Genomic DNA, 22,515 nt, shown 5'->3' on the forward strand with positions numbered 1-22,515 from the left:
CCCCGTCGTAGCAATGTGGAATTTCTAACGCTGCCTTAGGGCTGTCATCGGCAAATGAACAGCACCAATGACGCAATGCTCATGTAGTCGCAAGTCGCTCTGAGATTAGTTAAAAATACCAATTAAAGTATTAATTAAAGTGTCGACGTGATGGTAAATAATACATAAATTACTCCTCCCGCCTCCCGCAGTGCCCCCACCCCGCCCGCAGCGGTGGCTGGGAGGACGACGACGACGGTGATGGTGGTGATGATAATTAATCATGGATAATGATGATGGTGGATGATGGATAATGATGGTGGATGATGGATAATGATGGTGGATGATTGATAATGATGATGGCGGATGATGGCTAATGATGATGGAGGATGATGGCTAATGATGATGGATGATGATGGTGGATGATTGATAATGATGATGGTGGATGATGATGGTTAATGATGATGATAGATAATGGATGATGACGATTGCTGATGGGTAATTACGCATTCACACGCGCGCGAGTGTTCGCGTGTGTGTGTTCGCGTGCGTGAACTCACTCACCCACGCGGTTGCGCGCACGTCGCCGCGTGGCGAACGGCGGAATAAATGGATGAGGGTAGTGCGAGGAGGAGGAGGAGGCGGTAATTAGATGAGCGACTTAACGAGCACAGCCCCGGGAACACAAACACTTTGATTGGCCGCACTTAGGCTGTCGCCGCGGCTCAACCAGTGCCGTGAGGGACGCGGCGCGAGGCCGCGTGATTAATGAAGGGAACTGGAGCCAGCCGGCATCTGGCGAGGCTGTCTGCCGCTGCTGCCGCTGCTGCTGCACCCTGCACCCGGGTGACGCGGGTTCAACCCCTGCCTGGGCTCGACCGCTGCTCTGCATTTCTTGGCACAAAGCCGCTCGTTCTGAAATAGGGGAAACGGGAAGGGGGAGTGAGGGGAGAGGGGAGAGGGGAGGGAGGGAGGGGAGAGGGATCCGTGACCAAAATCAACCCTCGAGTCTGCGGCGACTCGAGGGCTCACACCGTGGCGAGACGCGGCGACCGTGCGCTGAGTTCATTGGCACAGAGCCCCCCACCTCCCCCCACCCCTCTCTCTCTGAACGAAAGAAAAAAAACAGAGAAACGAGAGAAGGAGGCAGAGAGGAAAGGAGAGAGGAGGGGGCGGAGAGCAAATCAAGAAAATTGGAGCGACCAATTTGTGCGGCGAGTCTGACTCAACCCCAGCGTGGACTCCGAAACGCGCCGACTTTCTTGGCACGGAGCCCTCTCGCTCTGGGGAAGGGGAGCAGCAACAAAACAGCAGGGAAATGCGAGAGGGGAAGGGAGAGGGGAGGGGGGGGAGTTGGAGCAAATCAAGCAATTTGGAGCAGCCAATTTTTTCTGCAAAAAAACCACCCCCCCCCCTCTGTACTGCGGATGCCAAAAAAAGTAGAACTCTCAAATTCCGGAGCTTCAGTCGAGCAGTGGAGAGAGCCTGAGGGGTCAGGACCCTCGCCACTTTGTCCACGCCTAACGTTTATTCCAGCGAGGAATCACACGCGCACCTCCACCCCCACGCGTACACCCCACGCACACCCCCAAATTGACCATCACAATGGCCCTTGTGTTGGTGTGTCAGCACAAGGAGGCCCTGAGTGTTGCGACTGGCCTGGCTCCCAGACACGGGGCCCGTCCCGAATGCAGCAGCGCCACCGTCCCTCCGGGGTCGACGAGAATTGGGCGACTCTGTGGGTGAGTCGGCAAACCGCCGGCGACCCAGGAGTTCCATTCCCGGCGGGACCCGAGCCTGATCCTCCTTTGCACCAGCCGGCTGTGACCAGCGTGGCCAAGCAACGTGGCCAAGCACGGGCAGACAAATCCGCACGACCGACACGGCGCGGGTGGACCTTCATCCAGCAGTGGATCGACACAACTCGAGCAAGGAGAGTGGAGGTAGCGAATCGAAATGCATCCACAACTCGGAGAGCGGTCAAACCCCCGGCCACACGCATGGGTCACGAGGTCCGTGTTGGTTTTGGAGTTGGGCCACGCGGTTGCAGTTTTGTGCCAAAAAATTGCTGCTCATTAATTAACCCTCCACCACCCGACGTCAATGTGACGTCTAAACAGTTGTTATTATATTTACATCACCAATGTACCGATCACATCTAACGATGGTTGCATTCAGTCGTGACACGGCCTTGAGCCCCGCAGCAGCAGCAGCTGCAGCAGCAGCGGCAGCGGCGAGCTCGGGCGCTGGGGATTTGGTGCCCACAGCGGCCCCTGCCACCAACAGCGACAGCCGCAAGAGCTGTGTCGGGTGGTGGAGGGCTCATGACAACAATTTGGGGGGGGGGAGGGGGGGTGGGGGGAACGTGTCACCACGTGGCCTGAGCCAAACAACAAGGACGGACTCCGAGGTGCCGCAGAGGCACGGCCCCACGGCGCCACTGTCCTCGTGGAGAGGGCGAGAGGGGGGGCCACTCGGGGAGGCGCTCGTAGCCCACCAGGGGTCACTGCGGGCCCAGCTCGCACAGTCCGGGGGTGGTGGGGGGAGGGGGAGGGGTGGTGGGGGAGGGGTGGTGGGGGAGAGGGTGGGGGGAAAGGGTGGTGGGGGGAGGGGTGGTGGGGGAGGGGGTGGGGGGAAGGGGGGTGTAGACGTTAACTCGAGGACGTGGGGCGTGCACACGTGAGCTCGTGTCAGTCCACTGCTGGATGAAGGCCCTACCCACGCCCTGCAGGGGGGGGGGGTCGTATATGTGATTTGACTTCCCCGCTGGTCAGTGCGGAGTTGTGAAGGCGGGGAGCATAGACGTTGCATCGCAGCGCAGCAACAACAGTGTAGGCGGTAGCGCAGTAACCACAGTGTAGGTGGCTGTGTAGGTGGCAGTGTAGGTGGCAGTGTAGGTCGCAGTGTAGGTCGCAGGTCCACTGGCCACCGCTTCACGCATCCCCCGTCGCTGACGGTCGCCGTGAACGGGACACGAACTCGGGTCCCGCCGGTTTAGTAGCGAGCTGCAGACGTGTGACGAGCCGGGAACGCCCCCCCCCCCGCCCCGCCCCCCTAAATCACCCCCCACCCCCCTAAATCACCCCCCCGCCCCCACCCCCCATGTCGGCACGTGCTGGTGAGCAGGCGGGCCGTGTTCTCCGCGACGCGGCGGCGAGCGCGAGGCACATTTCTGGGTGAGCGCGAGCGGGGGGTGACGGGGGGAGCGGGGGGTGAGGGGGGGAGCGGGGGGGTGAGGGGGGGGAGCGGGGGGTGAGGGGGGGAGCGGGGGGGTGACGGGGGGAGCGGGGGGTGAGGGGGGGAGCGGGGGGTGAGGGGGGGAGCGGGGGGGTGAGGGGGGGAGCGGGGGGGTGACGGGGGGAGCGGGGGGTGAGGGGGGGAGCGGGGGGTGAGGGGGGGAGCGGGGGGTGAGGGGGGGGAGCGGGGGGTGACGGGGGGAGCGGGGGGTGGGGGGGGCGAGCGGGGGGTGGGGGGGGAGCGGGGGGTGACGGGGGGAGCGGGGGGTGGGGGGGGCGAGCGGGGGGTGAGGGGGGGAGCGGGGGGTGACGGGGGGAGCGGGGGGTGGGGGGGGCGAGCGGGGGGTGGGGGGGGGCGAGCGGGGGGTAAGGGGGGGAGCGGGGGGTGAGGGGGGGAGCGGGGGGTGAGGGGGGGAGCGGGGGGTGGGGGGGGCCGAGCGGGGGGTGGGGTGCGAGCGGGGGGGCGAGCGGGGGGGGGGGCCGTGGCCGGGGCGATGCAACGCGGCCCCGCGCGGGCCCTGGGCAGACACGGGGAGGGGGGGGCGGTGGTCAGCGCCACGAACCCGGCCCACCCGAGTTCGATTCCCGCTCACGGACACCGACGATTATCTAAATCGCGTACCTGGTGCAGTGTGTCAACGTCGGCACTGGGAAGACAAAGGCGGCCGGGCGTGGCGCTGGCCACCTACGGCACTTGCCCCAACAATCTGTAAAGGTTATATGGGGCACCTTTGTGTCTGTGAAAACGCAGCGTGCATGTGGGCGTGCATCTGCCGGTCATCTCAGTCAGTCGACCCATGGTCATCTCAGTCAGTCGACCCATGGTCATCTCAGTCAGTCGACCCATGGTCATCTCAGTCAGTCGACCCATGGTCATCTCAGTCAGTCGACCCATGGTCATCTCAGTCAGTCGACCCATGGCACCTGCTGGGCCTGTTCCGTGACCTCCCGCCAACGAGCGTTCGACACTTCACGTGGCCTCAAAGTGCACCTAGCCTGGCACACGCACCGTGTGAGCGAATGGCGGTTGTTATATACGGGAGCGGTGGCGCAGTGGTGAGCGCATTGCGCCACGAATCCCGGCGACCCGATTTGAATACCTTCACCTGTTACCAGGCCTCCCCTAGGTCGACTCAGCCTTAAATGGCTACCTGGTGCTGTACGCAGACAGCAGCACTGGAAATACAAAGGCGGCCGGGAGTGGTGGTAGCCACTCCACCCACTCGTGCTGGCCTTCATAGGTGCTGCTAGCTGACAGCACTTGCCGCAACAGTCGAATGAGGCTATACGGAAGATCTTTGTATTTGTCTCTATGTGAGTGCACGCAGGACTTCACTTCTCACTCGATACTATCCAGAAGGTTACGAGGCCGACTTGGAGCAGGGATTGCCGGAGTAAGGCGCTAGCACTAGCACTCAAGGTGCCGCCTCTCCACCATTGCACCGTCCGTGTTGTATGCCGACGACGCGAGGCATCACGAGGCAGACCCGGGCGAGGTTTGATGAGGTCGGCACGGTGTCCCGTCCTCTTCCAGCAGCAGCAATCGAGTGCTGCGGTTGTGGTTCGTGGCACGTGGTGGTGGTTGTGGTTACTGCGATCACGACGGCTGCGGTTGTTGCTGGCGGTTGTCGTTGCGGTTACAATTGACGCGGTGGTTCGCGGGCCGCTTGAGCTCAGCAGCAGCATCAGCGGCAGCAGCCCTCGACCTCCTCGTCTTGGCCGCTGTTCAAGCCGCTCGGGGCTCTGGCTCTGGGCTCTGGCCGCGGCCCGAGCGGCTTCTCTCTGTAATCAGAGCCAAGCGCCGCATTCCTGTGCGCAGCGCCGCTCCGAGGATGCGGGGTCACATCAGTGCTCGCGCGCGCACGTGGCGACTCACTCACCGACTCACTCACCGACTCACTCACCGACTCACTCACCCACATACTCACCCGGCCACTCAGCCACTCACACACTCACTCACCCAGCCACTCACTTCACTCACACACTCACCCAGCCACTCACTCACCCAGCCACTCACTCACCCAGCCACTCACTCACTCACCCAGCCATGCACTCGCCCACTCAAGCACCCAGCCACTCACTCACCCAGCCACTCACCTAGCCACTCACTTCACTCACACACTCACCCACTCACCCAGCCACGCACTCACCCACTCAATCACCCAGCCATTCACTCGCCCACCAAACCACCCAGCCACTCACTCACCCACTCACCCGTTCACTCAGCCACTCGCTCACCCACTCATTCACTCACTCACCGAGAGCAGGACTCGAACCCACACTCACACAGTCCTTTTCGTGTAGCCAGGCACGACTCTGCTTAGCTCTTGATGTCTGAATGGATGGGCGCATCCCGGGTGACTTGGTGGAGGCTGATGCCACGGCACGGACGCCAAACTCCAACCCCCACCACGGGACATGCGTCATGTGCCGCTGCAGCTGGCACGAGCCACTGGGCGGGACCGCTGAGAGGCTGGGTTCGAATCCAGGTTCGGGTTTCACCTGTGGTGAGATAACGGTGTGAGCCTGGTCACCAGTAACTTACACACAGAGACCCATAGACTCACAGAGAGATCCATAGACTCACACAGATACCCATAGACTCACACAGAGATCCATAGACTCGCATAGAGACCCATAGACTAACAGAGGGACCCATAGACTCACAGAGGGACCCATAGACCCACAGAGAGACCCATAGACTCACAGAGGGACCCATAGACCTACAGAGAGACCCATTGACTCACAGAGGGACCCATAGACTCACAGAGGGACCCATAGACCCACAGAGAGACCCATAGACTCATACAGAGACCCATAGACTCACAGAGGGACCCATAGACCCACAGAGAGACCCATAGACTCACAGAGGGACCCATAGACTCACAGAGGGACCCATAAACTCAAATAGAGATCCATAGACTCACACAGAGACCCAAAGACTCACACAGATACCCATAGACTCGCACAAAGACCCAGAGGCTCACAGACCGAGTGGGAATTAAACCATGGCTCAAATATTTCGAGTTGATGGGCGCATCACAGTCGCCAATGACTGACCCAGAGATCCATAGACTCACCCAGAGACCCAGAGACTAACATAGAGACCCATAGACTCACCCAGAGACCCATAGACTCACATAGAGACCCATAGACTCACTCAGAGACCCATAGACTCACACAGAGACCCATAGACTCACATAGAGACCCATAGACTCACTCAGAGACACATAGACTCACTCAGAGACCCATAGACTCACATAGAGACCCATAGACTCACATAGAGACCCATAGACTCACTCAGAGACACATAGACTCACACAGAGACCCATAGACTCACCCAGAGACCCATAGACTCACACAGAGACTCATAGACTCACTCAGAGACACAGATCCGTACAAAATAAAGACTATCGCCTTAAATTCGGTTCTCCACTTAATTTGGCTAAATTCCACTTCTGAGAATTAAAAACAAAGCTCACGTTGGCCGCGAGGCGCCGGTGGCAGGGCGAGTGGGACGGGGCCGTTCCCTACTTGGTGGAGCAGAGGTCACTTGAAGAAGGGGCCTCAGAGGCAGCTCTGTGATATCCACTTCCGCGGGCCGTTCTCCAGCACAACGGGGGAGTCGCAGGGCTCCGCGAGATTTAGCGGGGCGGGCGGGGGGGGGGAAATAATAAATAAATAATGAGCAAAAATATTAACATGAAATCCCCTTGTGCAGCGAGGCGGACCTCAAGCATCACAGATCCGAGTTGATCCCTCCCAGAGCCGCAGCGCTTCTTATTATGCGAGAGGTGGGTGGGTGGGAATGGCAGCGGGGTTGGAGTGGAGGCGGAGGGGGGGGGCCCGGGGGGGGGGGCCCGGAGAGAGGAAGCCGAAATCCCCCGGCAGGGCGGAGATAAATAAATAAATAAGTCGCCCGCCGCGCCGCGGCTGCTCCGGAATCTTCCCGCCCGCACTGCGCCTCCCGGCGGAGACAAGCAAATCATAGGCGACGTTTCGGGTCACGGCATATGGAGGAAGAAGGAGATGAAGGATTAAGAAGGGCCATGGTCCGAAACGTCGTCTGTGTTTTCCTGTGCGCCACCACTAACGCAGCAGCAGCAGCATCACACGACACGACAAGACTCGTGTGTGGGGCAGGCGAGGGAGACGCTGCGTGTGTGTGGGGCAGGCGAGGGAGACGCTGCGTGTGTGCGGGGCAGGCGAGGGAGACGCTGCGTGTGTGTGGGGCAGGCGAGGGAGGCGCTGCGTGTGTGTGGGGCAGGCGAGGGAGGCGCTGCGTGTGTGTGGGGCAGGCGAGGGAGACGCTGCGTGTGTGTGGGGCAGGCGAGGGAGGCGCTGCGTGTGTGCGGGGCAGGCGAGGGAGACGCTGCGTGTGTGTGGGACAGGCGAGGGAGGCGCTGCGTGTGTGCGGGGTGAGAATGGCAACAACAACGAGAACAACAATGAAGAACCTAAATTGCCCACGTGGCCGCGCGAACCTCCCAGCCTGCACCGCTCCCGCTGCGCGTGGTTGCTGCGGCCGCACTGAGATTTGTCCAAGCGGCGGCGCGATGCCTCTCATCGACTCTGGCAGCGGCCTGATGATGCCAACCCAGCCGTTACATGTCGTCACGTGGCTCTCCAACACGCTGCTGCTGCTGTTGCAGCGGTAATTAATTGTACACGTCTGTGCATCACGTGACAGCGTTATTACTTGGCTGTGTCGGCTGGAGGAGGGTTTGCGACAAAAAAGTTTCACGCATCAGCCCGGGGCACCCCGGGATCGGGGGTCCCTAACCCCGGGGGAGAGGGGAGGGGTCTCGACCACTCTCGCCAGAATTGACCCCCCTCCGCAGCAGCGGCTCAGCTTCGAGCCGCGCGTGTGCCTCTGCCCTCCCGTGCAGCTCTTAGTTGTTGTGGAGCAATCAACGCAGCCCACACCACCACCGCCACCACCACCATTCTCTTCCCGAAGTCTCTCTCGCCTCCTGGCAGAATCGTCCCGAGGAAATCGCGAATCGGGGCGACTGCCCCGGGCCCCGCGCTTTAAGGGGGGGGGGGGGCGCGCTTCGACGTCACGGTGTCAGATGTAATACTTCCAGTGAAGTTTAAATTCCACCACCCCCACTCCTTTCTGTCAAATTCCAAACCACCCTTGTAGCCCCGCGCGGGGCCTCGGTGCAGTTGCAGCGCCTGCGCCGCTGATCTGTTGACCTTCTGACCTGCTGACCTGTTGGTCTGCTGACCTGCTGACCCGCTGACCTGTTGACCTGTTGACCTGCTGGTCTGCTGACCTGTTGACTTGTTGACCTGCTGACACGCTGACCTGTTGATATGCTGACCTGTTGACCTGCTGACCTGTTGACCCGCTGACCTGCTGGTCTGGACCCAGGTGGCGACCGCGCAGGGCGCATCGCGGTGGGGACTCTGCTCCACCAGCGCCCCCCCCCCCCCCCACGGCCTCCATGGCGGGCACGGCCTGGGAGGGCCTTCATCCAGCAGTAGATTTACTTGGCTGTGGATGAGAGAGAGACCACCGACTAACAGCTCGGGTTGGGCAGACAGCAGTGAGCACACCTCGGCTCCGAGGGCGCCCGCTTGGAGAATGGCGATGGTGATGATGGTGATGATGATGGTGATGATGTATGGATGGGGATGGTGGCACATTTTTATGGTGACATACGGATGGTAATGTATTCATGTTGGTAATGGTTATAACGTATTCATGTTGCTGATGTATTCTTGGTGATGATGGTGCTGATGATGTTGCATTAATGGTGATGATGGTAGTGGTGGTGGTGATGATGGTGATGATGATGATGTTGCATTAATGGTGGTGATGATGATGGTAGTAGTGGTGGTGGTGATTATGGTGATGATGGTGATGGTGGTGATGGTGATGATGGTGATGGTGATGATGATGGTGATGATGGTGATGATGGCGGTGATGATGGTGATGATGGTAGTGGTGGTGATGATGGTGATGATGGTGATGATGGTGGTGATGGTGATGATGGTAGTGGTGGTGATGATGGTGATAGTGATGATGGTGATGATGATGGTGATGATGGTAATGGTGATGATGGTGATGATGATGGTGATGATGGTGATGGTGATGATGGTGATGGTGATGATGGTGATGATGGTAGTAGTGGTGATGATGATGGTGATGATGGTAATGGTGATGATGGTGATGATGGTGATGGTGATGATGGTGATGGTGATGATGGTGATGATGGTGATGGTGATGATGGGGATGATGGTAGTAGTGATCATGATGATGGTGATGATGGTGATGATGATGGTGATGGTGATGATGATGATGATGGTGATGATGGTGGTGGTGGTGATGGTGATGATGTATAGGAACTCGAAAGTCCCAGACCAGGAAACCGGGCGAGTCATGTCCCGTCATGTTGTCATGAGCATTGAGAGGTCGTCAAGTGCATAGCTGTACGACTGCCAAGACGAGACTGGAGAGAGGAGAGAGAGAGAGAAGCGAGAGGGAGGGAGGGAGATAGGGAGGGAGGGAGGTATTCAGCCCACGCCGCTCGGCGCGGGAGAGAGACGGGATGGGGGGGGTGCCATTATCGTGGTATTCATCCTGAGAGCGGGTGGCCTCGCGGTTGCTCGAGAGCCTGAGAAGGAAGACGAGGCGCTTTTTAAAATTCTCTTCTCGGCGTTGAGTAAAACGTGGAGAATTCTCGCGGCAGCAGCAGCAGCAGCTCTTTAAACACGAAGAGCCGTCCGACCAAATCAGAGGCTCCTCGGGAGAGATCTGCTGCTGCTGCTGGATGTGGTGGCGGCGGTGCTGCGGTTGAGCCTGCGGTTGAGTCCCTGGTGAAATCGTGGTGGACCCACGCGGTTGAGTCTCCGTTGAGGTGCAATGGACTCATTGGATGAGTCTCGGTGGGGTAATGGCTGGGCCGTTGTGGATGTATGGTGATGATTGAGGCAAGATTGAGGCATGCTTAGCCAATCGGTGACCCGCGGTGTGAGTAAAGTCGCTTTCTGTGAAACCCCCGTGGAAGCGATTTTGAAAATCGAGTGCAGACTCGTTCACTCATTCGCGGAGGGTGGGGGGTAGGGGGGCGGGGGGGGGGCACGTGGGGAGTGGTGGCCTCATCATTTCTCAGCTTCGTTTGTTGAGCAGTGTTTTAAAAAAAAAAACCTGACCCCAAAAAATCCTGAGATTGCTGCTGGCCTGGAAACATCTGCTGGTGTTCTGCACAATTGCTCCGAGGAGCCGTGGAACGAGGCGATGCCGTTGATGGTTGAACACAACCCCCCCCCACACACCACCACCACCACCACCGCCGTGCCCGTGTTTATTTTTGGTTTAATTTCGCAGGAAACTGCCTCGGTTACAGCGTTTTCATGAACCCGCTGTAAGGGAACAATTCTCTTTTTTTCTCTCTCTCTCTCCATATATCTGGGGGAAGAAAAATTGAATCACCATGCCGCATTATTTACCGTCAAAGATTAAGATCCCCCGTGTAGCCTCAACATACTGTTGGGGCAAGTGCTGTTAACAAGTAGCACCTACGAAGACCGGCACGGTAACACGAGGGGGTTGGGTGGCCAACACCACGCCCGGCCGCCTTTGTCTCCCTAGTGGCGATTGTCATGCATCGCACAAGGTGCTCATTTGAGGCTGAGTCGCCCTAGGGGATGGCCAAGACCGGTTCAGATAATCGTCACTGGTGTTGGTGGCTGTCAGCGAGAATCGAACTCGGGTCGCCGGGTTCGTAACGCAGCGCGCTTACCGCTGCAGAACCACTCGTCCTTCACGAGCCTCCTCCACAGAGGCCGATCTTGACACCGCTGGTACCAGTCATCGGCAAGTCCACTCAGCTCCACGTCCTCCTGTACCACATCACTCCATCTCTTCTCTCGCCCGTGCCCCGCCCGTCTAGCCCCCTCGATCCGGCCGAACAAAAGCTACTCTCAGTTTTTTTCGGTAAAGTCACGTAGGTAAAAACAAGGACATAAAATACATTAAATCACGACATTTCGGAGGCAACACAAGCTTCCGTCTTTAGGTGGAACCGTCACAGAAAAATTACTGTATTAAGATACAGACACCATTGGAACCTCATTTGCCAGTAAAAAATATTATAATTGTTTTTTTACCTTCTTCTTGGTTCTTTCGGTAAAGTCACGTAGAATGGAAATAATTAAACAATATTAATAAAACATAATAAAATAATTCTCACATGAGAATTATTTTATTATGTTTTATGGTGTAAATGCTTACCCCGAGCTCTCATACTCTGATGGTGCATTGTCTTTGAGTTGTGCGCCTTTTGGCGTCATCTGGTCCAACCCATGTGAGACTAGGCTCTAAGGAAAGCTGTCTCGGGTGTGGACCAATCAACTTCAAGGACAGTGCACATTATCAGAGTTATGTTTTTTGTTTGCATTATGACTGCAGGTATTGTGGTCTATGCAAACATGACTCCTTGTAAAAATGGTGTCAGTTTTGTTGCCAGATAGAAGGGTAAAAAACCAATTATCAAGATACAGACGCTCGCACACACACAGACACGAGCGAGTTTATTACCCCCCCCCAGCACCCTGCCTCTGCCCACGCAGCAGTGGAGCGTGGCGGGGTGGAGGAGGAGCGTGGCGGGGTGGCGTGTGGGTGTCCCGGTTGTTTTTCGGCGACCTCTTGGTAGTGGCCCCTTCCGCAGCAGGGACGCGGGCGAGCCATTGCGGGGCTGCGCCTTCACCTGTTGCCCTGCTCAGGTCCCCCGATGCGTCCCGCACGGCGCTGTCCGAGTCGCTGTTGGCGAACGCCGACGAGGCCGTCACGGTGGTGCCCTCGGGGCAGCGTGGCCACATCTCGCGAGCTCGGCCGTCTTTGTCTCTCCACTGCTGATGCGCACCGCGCCGCGCTCATGGCCTGTTGCGTAACGCGGCGTCGGTGATTTTTCTCACTTCACTTTCATCGATCTCAGTGACAACCCCCAAAGGAACTCGCGCGCCTCTCGTGTTACGCAACTGGCCACAAGTTTTCCTTTCGGGCCGAGTCGACCTAGTGGACGCACAGGCCGCGTTGGCCGTGCGCAGCCCCCCCCCCCCTGCCCCGACGACCCACTGCTGGATGAGGGCCTCCACCTCGCCGTACAGGTCGTGGAGGTTTTTATTTTGACCATACTTCACCACGCTGGTCAGTGCGGGTTGGTGAAGGCCGGAAGCACAAGACAAGAAGAGCTTCTGCTGCCCACAGCGCAGCCCCGCAGCAGCAGCAGCCTATACCACCTGCCACAGCCTATAGCACCTGGTACAGCCTATAGCACCTGCCACAGCCTATAGCACCTGGTACAGCCTATAGCACCTGCCACAGCCTATAGCACCTGCCACAGCCTATAGCACCTGCCACTGCCTATAGCACCTGCCACAGCCTATAGCACCTGCCACAGCCTATAGCACCTGGTACAGCCTATAGCACCTGCCACAGCCTATACCACCTGCCACAGCCTATAGCACCTGGTACAGCCTATAGCACCTGCCACAGCCTATAGCACCTGCCATTGCCTATAGCACCTGGTACAGCCTATAGCACCTGCCACAGCCTATAGCACCTGGTACAGCCTATAGCACCTGCCACAGCCTATAGCACCTGCCACAGCCTATAGCACCTGGTACAGCCTATAGCACCTGCCACAGCCTATAGCACCTGTTCCGTTGTCACCGCCTCACGCGTCAGTCGACTCCCGCCCCTCACCCCGTGAGGCGTTGCTTGTGGGCCGCTGATGGGGGTCCAGGGCCCCCCTTCTCTCTCCCCCCCCTTCCTACCCCCTCCCCCCATCACCCCCCCCCCATCACCCCCCCCCCCCCATCACCCCCCCCCCCATTTTCTACCCCTCCCAACGCCCCCTCCCCTCCGCCCGCCCGCCCGCGTCTCGTAATGCGCTCTCATCATTCATCTCGGCGTGACACGCGGTTCGATGAGGAGGAGGAGGAGCTGGGAGGGAGCGAAAGGCAGGGAGGGAGGAAGAGACAGATTGAGGAGGAGATGGAGAGAGGGAGAGATGGAGAGAGGGGCAGAGTAAGAGACGGAGTGATCCATTTCCAAGTGCTCCACCCCGAGTGATCCACGAGTGGTTCGCGGGTGAGGGCTCGGAGTGATGACGATGTTGCTGTTGATGATGAACAACTCCGCTCACGTGAGCAGCACAGTGCGCCACGAGACAGGGGGGAGGGGTGTGGAAGAGAGGTGGGGGAAGGGGGGGCCTGATGATTAATTTAATTAAGGGGGTCATTAGGAGGAGGCACCGTGCGCACTACTTTCACGCCACGGAACGAATTCCGCCGCGCAAATCGCGGCCTCCAGTGGCGAGAATCCACTCGCGCGGGCCGCGTGGTGCAGGGTGAACTTCTTTCGCACGCCCCGTGGAATAGCGGCGATATTCAAACTGGAACAACGGTACACGCCTGGGAACCACGTGGAGAGGCGGGGAGAGGAGCACGTGGACGAGAGAACACGCGCGCACGTGAGGGACTTGGTGGGACACCGAACCGAGTTGCTGAACCAGCTCCCGGCACGTGGAGCGAAACGCCGGACATTATTTTGAACAGCACGTGGGTCTAGCCCGCAAGCACATTGAGAGAGCTCCGTCCACCCAGGAGCAATCCCCCCAGCCCCTCCCACCTCCTCCTCCCTTAACTCCCCCCCCCCCCCCACTTCGCAGCCGCCCCCCACCAACTTCCTGAATCAAGTCGTGGCACGAGAACATTTTTGATTCGGCGCTTTCGTTGCTGTCGCCAGGGCCATCAGCACGCAGGGAGGCGCTGCTGCTGCTGCCGCTGCTGCTGCTGCTTGAGACAAGGAGCCGCCGTGGGGCCACAGGCGGGCGGCAGCGCTGGGTGCGTGGCTTAGCCGAGGGGCACCCCCAGTGGCAGCTACCCCTGTGTTGCACAAGGCCACCGTCGCGACGGAAGCCGCCGCTGTGTTTCACGAAGAGAGACGGGGTCGCCGCGGGGTTCCAGCTCTGAGACTCGCGGGACGACTTGACTAATTGGGGACCGCGGCGTCAGATCGCGTCGCTTCCCCCGCTTCCGAATCGCGTCACGGGATCCGTCCACTCGGTACGCACGCCGCGGGTTCCCAAGTGACAGTCCTGGCGACACCACGCGCCCCATTTACCCACTGACTGCCCTGACTGCTCCCCGTTCAAATACTCGTGAACTCGTTCTGTGCTGCACGCGCCAGATGATTGATAAACACGTCCCACGTGACGCGCTAAGCAATCAGCGCTGTTTGAGACTCGTGGAACACGTGCACACACACACGTGGAACACGTGCACACACACATGGAACAAAGATCAAAGATCCCCCATATAGCCTTAACAGACTGTAACGGCAAGTGCTGTTAGCGAGCACCTATGAAGGCCAGAACGGTACACGAGGGGGTGGGTGGCCAGCACCACGCCCGACCACACACGCGTGGAACACGTGCACACACGCGTGGAACACGTGCACACACACGTGGAACATGTACACACACACACGTGGAACATGTACACACACACGTGGAACACGTACACACACAAACGTGGAACACGTGCACACACACACGTGGAACACGTGCACACACACACGTGTAACACGTGCACACACACGTGGAACACGTGCACACACACGTGGAACACGTGCACACACACGTGGAACACGTGCACACACACGTGGAACACGTGCACACACACACACACACGTGTAACACGTGCACACATACGTGGAACACGTGCACACACACGTGGAACACGTGCACACACACACACACGTGTAACACGTGCACACACACGTGGAACACGTGCACACACACGTGGAACATGTACACACACACGCGCGCATTCAGATCTCAATCTGAATCGTCTCTTTCAACGCAGACAGCGTTGATTGCTTAGTGCGTCACGTGGGACGTGTTTAACAATCATCGGGCTTGTGCAGCGTGTATTTGATTGGGGGAGGAGTGAATGGGAAAGACGGAGCGTGGGGGGTGGGGGAGGGGCGGCGATGACTGCAGTTTAGGAAACCCTGTCGTGCGAAGTAGGCTAGGGGGGTAATACACCCACAGCATTGACCAGGGCGGGCACGGGGCTCGCACCGCGACCCCCCCCCCCTCTCTCTCTGTGCCTGCGCAGAGAGAGTCTCTGAGTGCCGCTGCAAAGGGAGGTTCATTAGGGGCGGACAGCGCACACGTGCGGGGCAATCACCGCGTAATTACACCGCCCGCGCTCTCCCCCTGGCCTCTCTGACCCCCCTACCCCCTCTCTCTCCCCCTACCCCCTCTCTCCCCCTACCCCCTCTATTCCCCTACCCCCATCTCTCTCCCCCTACCCCCCTCTCCCCCCGCTTCTCTTGCCCCCCTCCCTCTCTCGCCTCCCTCTCTCTCCCCCCTCTCTCTCTCAGACGCAAATTACTGCACCGTGAGAATGAATGGGCGCATTTGTTAAACCGGCCAATCTCTCTCTCGCGCCCTCTCCCTCTCTCTCTCTGTCTCCCTCGATCTCGCTCTCACCCGCTCTCTCATCCCTCCCTCTCTTCCCACCTCCTCTCTCTCTCTCTCGTCCCTCTTCTTTCTCATCCACCCTTCGCTCCCACAAACTCTCCCCTTCTCTCTCTCATCTTCATCGCTCCCACGGTCTCTCTCTCTCTCCTACTTTCTCAATCTCTCATCCATCCCTTCCTCGTTACCTCTCCCGTGTGTCCATCTCCTCTCTCTCTCTCATTCGTCTCATATGTTTTTCTCACTCCATGTCTCCCTCCTCTCTCACCCTCTCTCCATCTCCCGCCATCATTCTCTCTGTCACCCCCCCCCAACACTACTGGACATGTGAAAAAAAGCTTTATAGCTCATCGGATTCCTCCATTATAAATACATATTCTGATTGTGATCTGTCCTACTCCCTCTCTCCCCACCTACCCTCTCATCCCTCTCGTTTCTCTCTCTCTCTCTCTCGAGATGATGATGATGATGGCATTGAGCACTCCGCATCATCACCACCCCCTGTGTCTGGGCCCGGTGACTTCGTCTCAACCGTCGGACCCGTTCCACGTGCGGCCTTCGAAGGGGCCGGGGTTCCCGCTGGAGTTCACCGCGACACGGGCCCCACGCACGCGGGGCCGCTATGCGTAAATTGTCGGAAGTGTTTCGAGAGCGAAGCGAATTCTTGTGAGCAGCTTCCACAGCAACGAAGTCGGAGGAGACAAAAGGGGGGGGCAGAGATGATGATGATGATGCCTCTCCCCGCCCCCACAAAGCGGGAGGGGGGGCACGGGGGGGGGGAGTTTGCGTGATGACCGCTCGAGATGGTGCGCAGGCATTGAGAGTGGCGGCGAGTCGGGCGTCACGTGTCCTCGTGTGGACATCCGGCGAGTGGACGGGCAGATCCACACCCTCGCTCAACGTAGAAAGATCCCCCGATAGCCTGACACAGACTTTTGCGTAAAGTGTTGTAAGCGAGCAGCAGCTATGAAGGGCGACACGGCACACGAGGGGGTTGGGTGGCCAGCACCACGCCCGGTCGCCTTTGTCTCCCCAGTGGCCATGTTTATACACCGCACTAGTTAGTCATTTAAGGCTGAGTCGACCTAGGGGAGGCCCAGGACCGATTCAGATATTCGTCACTGGTGTTGGACGTGAGCGGGAATCGAACTCGGGTTGCAGGCTTCGTAGCATCCCAATGGTCTGTTTAGGCGATACGGTTGTGGTGGTGGTAGTGAAGTTGGTGATGTTGATTCTGTATCTCGGCTAACTCGGTATGTTCATCATATGAAGGTGAACTCTGTCATCACTTATGACGGCAAATATCCAGTGGATGATTTCCTCTCGAACGCTGCTCGGCTCGCTTGGAGTCGACACTTCTCGACGCAAGGCACTACCACGACAATGCAAGGTATACGCCTATCCATAACAATCCTTGTTTTGTCATTATGTTACCCTACATCCATGCATACGATCGTTGTATAGCAGGTGCTATACAACTATTCACAACGCGGAGCTCCGGCCTCAATAGACGCTCGCAAACCGCAGGCGCTTTGTGGACAGCTGCGACTAGAGACGAGCCGAGGCGTGTGGTGGATGAAAGGACGCGGGGCGTGTCGGGGGTCGTGCGGCGCCTTTGAGGCTCCGCGTGGCGAGCGACCCCGCCACGCTCGCCGCCTCTGCTTGCGAAGCGGCAGCGGCCATTGTCATTCAATTCGGATGTTGCTAGTAAGCGCATACCATTCGTTACTAATGCGCTCATGCATAAACGCACGCGCGCGCGTGTGCGTGGATGTGGGGGGCTGATGTCTAGTGCAAGGCCGTAGCCATGGAGTCAACATTGGGGGGGACCAAATCTTCCTGGGGGTCCCAACCCAGAAAAATATCTAAATTTGAAAACTCATATCCTGCCTAAAATATAAAATAAAATAAAAACACTAACACATGGGATGGACTTTTTATTTATTTTTAACAACAATGTCTAATAGTGTATTGCATTACATTAGGGATTCATAAAGTACAACCATAACCACAATCATATAAACAGAAATCTATGCATTGATTTATATGAAGACAAGTCCAGATATTGTGGCCAAGGTTTAGCAAATTGTTGTTTTTATTTACATAGCATAGCAATTTTGTAATATATTGGGGGGGGGGACATTTTGAGCATATTTGAATATGGGGGGGACATTTTGAGCATATTTGAATATGGGGGGGGGTGTGTCCCCCCTCCCCCCATTATATATTATAATTACGGCCTTGGTCTAGTGTGTTCGTGGAGAGCGGTGGCGCAATGGTTAGCGCAATGCGATACGAACCCGGCTACCCGAGTTCGATTCCCATTCGCGGTCAACACCACTGCGTGTTGAACTTCTTTCGCACCGTACGTAGCCAGCCGTGCTCATCGAAGGTGCGTGACGGTTCAGATATTCAGCGACGAATATTTGAACCGGTCCGGGGCATCCCCTAGGTCGACGAGTACCGAGTGCGGTGTGTAGTAAACATCGCCACTGGGGAGACGAAGGCGGTCGGGCGTGGTGCTGGCCACCCACCCCATCATCGTCGTGAGCCGTGTCGGCCTTCATCGGTGCTGCTCGCCAACAGCACAAGGGGAGCGAACCTGGCGGGCGTCACCCGTCCACCGCTCTGGCCTCTCTGTTTACGTGCTGTGAAGAAGGCACATTGCCCGAAACGTCGCCGATTATGTATATGTCCTCTGAGGGCCACGGTGTTACTGAGCAACGTGTTGAGGTGGAGGTTGTTGTTGTTGGTGGAGGTTGTTGTTGTTGTTGGTGGAGGTTGTTGTTGTTGGTGTAGGTTGTTGTTGTTGGTGGAGGTTGTTGTTGTTGTTGGTGTAGGTTGTTGTTGTTGTTGTTGTTGCTGCTGCTGGTATGAACTCTATTCCTCAGCCCAACGTCTCGACGTGGACTTCTCCGATCACCTCCCGCAGAGTTCACTCGTTCCCATTCCACGTTACCACGACGGTGTCATCGAAAAACAACAAACACAAATCTGCGATTGGTTCTCACATTCTCTTGTTTAAACCGCTGCCTTCACCTGCCCAATCAAATACTCGGGGCGTGCAACGGAACTTCTGTGATGTCGCGGGTGTGAATGACGCTCAGGGTGTGAGTGGGGGGCACGATACGTGACCCCCCACCACACCCCACGCGTGGACTCTTCCCCACGTGTTGCTCGCATCTCAGGCACGCAATTTGCAGTCACCCGTCGCCATGCCAATGCGGTGAATGGGCTCCAGGGACTGGCCGTGCTTGAGCCAGGCGCGGTCCTAATGGGCGGGGTGAGCCCGAGCGGCGCTTCACGACTCCCCCGCGATCATCAATTTCGAGCACCGCAACTCCACGACGTCGGAGCTAATTGAAAATATCCGGCGTTGCTATCCGAGTTGAACAGCTGGCGGAACGTCACCGCTCATCCCACGCGGTTCCACTTCCCGTGCTATTCCGAGCGCGCGCCGCTATCAGTCTCTCTCGCCCTCCTTCTTTGCGCACTTTTCAGACGTGGTTCTACTTGAATTGTCAACAAGTTCCAGACGTCGCGTTGGCCGCGATTAGAAAACCCCGCGCGAAATCAAGCAGAGGGAGAGAGAGAGAGAGATGGATGCTGAGACGGCAACACACGCGGGCTGCAGAACGCGAGCAGGGTTAGAGGCGCGCCGTGGCTGGGATGGACACGTCTTAAGTCGTGGTCGAGACTAAGCACGGAGTAGCAGCCAGCCAATCATCAGTCGATCAGTCAAATCAATCAAGAGTCAGTCTGAAAGTAAATACATCGATCGGCATTCAAACGAGCAAATCAGTTCAGCAATATGATGAATCAGTCAATGAATCAATGAGCCGGGTAGTCAACTAGTCAGCGAACCGACCATTCAGTCAAATAACCATGAAATCAGTGTGCCAACCGATCCATCAACCGACGCACGAGCCAAACGATAACACACTCAGTCACAAAGGTAAAGGCTCAGCGCTGCAATTGCTCGACCACTGCCTCTGCTGGTGGAAGGGGTCTCTGAGAGCTGCGAGAGAGCCCCTCTCGAGGGGGGGTTGGTCTCCTCTGCCACGCCCGCCAGACGTCTGGCAAGAGGAATTCAATCAATCGATCAACAGTTCAGCCCATGAATCATCAACACACCGATCTGTAGCCTTGACCAGTGGCACCGGGCGCCAACCCATGGGGACAATCGTCCCGCGGCCCCCCGGCGGCCGAGGGGATGAGGTGGCAAGGGAGGGGGGTCCTTGGGGAGCCGGGAGGGGGGTCCTTGGGGAGCCGGGAAGGGGGCTGAGCTGGCGATGTTGCTAGGCGCTGCTGCTGCTGCTGGCGTTATTGTAATAAATCGGAGTGAATTGGCTGTGACGCACAGCGAAGTCGTCATCGGCTTTTTCTTGGAAGTCCTCACAGATCCCACGAACTGCTGGCAGCCAACACCGCCGACTCGGCGTTTGCCGCTGCCGCTGCTGCTGCCGCTGCTGGGCCACTCAGCACGAGGCGGGGGAGGGGCGCAGGGGAGGGGCGGGGCGGGGGGTTGGTGGATCACCCAAACACTTCCTGCACGAGTCGGGAGACTCCGCGATCCCGTCCTCGATGAACGAGACCAGCATCGACCTCATCTCTCATCATCGGATTGCAGCTGCGAGTTGGGAGGTCTGGTGGTGGCGCTTGTGGTGGTGGTGGTTGTCGTGGTGATGGTTGTGGTGATCGTGGTTGTGGTGTTTACATCGCGGCGCCTGAGCTCCTGGTGGAGGACGATACAATTATAACCCGCACTCTACACACACCGCACGCGCCTGATGGTTGGTGCACAGGAATCGCCGTGCGTGCTGTGCGAGTTCACGTGGACCCACCACAACCCCCACCACAACCCCCACCACAACCTCCACCACAACCCCCACCACAACCCCCACCACAACCTCCACCACAACCTCCACAACTCCCACCACAACTCCCACCACAACCCCCACCACAACCCCCACCACAATTTCCACCACAACCCCCACCACAACTCCCACCACAACCCCCACCACAACCACCACCACAGCCCCCGCCACAACCCCCGCCACAACCCCCACCGCAACCCCCACCGCAACCTCCACCACAACCTCCACCACAACCCCCACCACAACCTCCACCACAACCTCCACCACAACCCCCACCACATCCTGCACCCCAATCGACCCCCTCCAGCACTCCCTTGCCCCCCCTCTCGCCCCTCCTCTTCACACAGGGGGCGCTGCGGCAGCAGGAGCCGTCAAGGGACTCGGGTTGCGTGAGGGGTGGGGAGGTGTTGCTGGTCAGTGCACCATCATCAACATCGTCAACATCATCAATATCGTCAACATCGTCACCATCATCGTCACTATCAGCAGCAGCAGCTGACAAATCCTCCTCTTATCGTCACCGCCACGAGGCGCCCACGCATCGGCCCAGGGCGAGGAGGCGGGGGTCCCGTAGTGTCCCCAGTAGTCGCCCGCAGGGTGTACTACGGTAGCGGGCACGTGACGTCACTTCAGTGTGCCAGTGACGTCACTTCAATGTGCCAGTGTCGTCACTTCAATGTGCCAGTAACGTCACTTCAATGTGCCAGTGTCGTCACTTCAGTGTGCCAGTGACGTCACTTCAGTGTGCCAGTGTCGTCACTTCAGGGTGCCAGTGACGTCACTTCAGTGTGACAGTGACGTCACTTCAGTGTGACAGTGATGTCACTTCAGTGTGCCAGTGTCGTCACTTCAGTGTGCCAGTGTCGTCACTTCAGTGTGCCAGTGACGTCACTTCAGGTGCCAGTGACGTCACTTCAGTATGACAGTGACGTCACTTCAGTGTGACAGTGACGTCACTTCAGTGTGCCAGTGTCGTCATTTAAAGTTGCGCATTTTGATGTGACGTCACATTTTTCAAACCCCCCCCTCGTCACACATCGTCACAAATGTCTGACCCCCCCCCCTAGGTGCGTGACGTCATTTATGGACGCCCCAGGGGCGTCAGCTGAGTGGGGGGGGGCACGAGCAGTACGCGAGGCGAGAGAGCGAGGCGCTCACGCGGGTTTGAGTTAAATAACATCACTCTGGGGGGGGGGGGGAGCGGTGGCGCAGTGGTGAGCGCCCCTTGCCTTGCAGCTTCACCCTCCTCACAGTCACCATCAGCCACGATCGATCCACTGCTGGAAGATGCCCCCCCCCCCCCCCCCACGAGGCCGTCGCCACCTTTCGCGATCCTGCGATGCAACGATTCGAGGCGGCTCCCAGCGCCTTCCCCACCGACATCTGTTTGGGATCTCCACGTGAAGTCCCCGCGGTGTGAAATCCCAGTGACCCAGTCAATGACCCAGTCAATGAGATGTTGGGTGGAGCGGTGGGGTAATGGTGAGCGCACTGAAACCGGCGATCCGAGTTCGATTGCAAGCCACGGCTGACATCAGTGGCAAGTTGTAGTGCATTAGCGTGGTGACGTGTGGCGAAATAAGGGAGCCAGGCTCTCATCCAGCAGCGGATTGGCATCCATCACTAGGACCGCCACTGCCTTGTGATGCAAAGGCGGCCGTGACGGAAGCGGCACGCGCGTCAGTGGCTGCTTCTGAGGAGCCACGTTGGGGTGAGGGGAGGGGTTGGGGGTTGGGGTGAGGGTTGGGGTGAGGGGAGGGGCTGTTGGGGTGAGGGGAGGGGCTGTTGGGGTGAGGGGAGGGGCTGTTGGGGTGAGGGGAGGGGCTGTTGGGGTGATTGTAAGTCGCTAATGACTGCGCGGGGCTTGAGTGAGCACCACGGCAGATGCCTCCACTGCTCCGTGTTTACACACAGAGACGACAC

This window comes from Lampetra planeri, chromosome 21 (assembly GCF_965212315.1).
Source record: "Lampetra planeri chromosome 21, kcLamPlan1.2.h2, whole genome shotgun sequence".
In the NCBI taxonomy this organism is placed as follows: domain Eukaryota; kingdom Metazoa; phylum Chordata; class Hyperoartia; order Petromyzontiformes; family Petromyzontidae; genus Lampetra; species Lampetra planeri.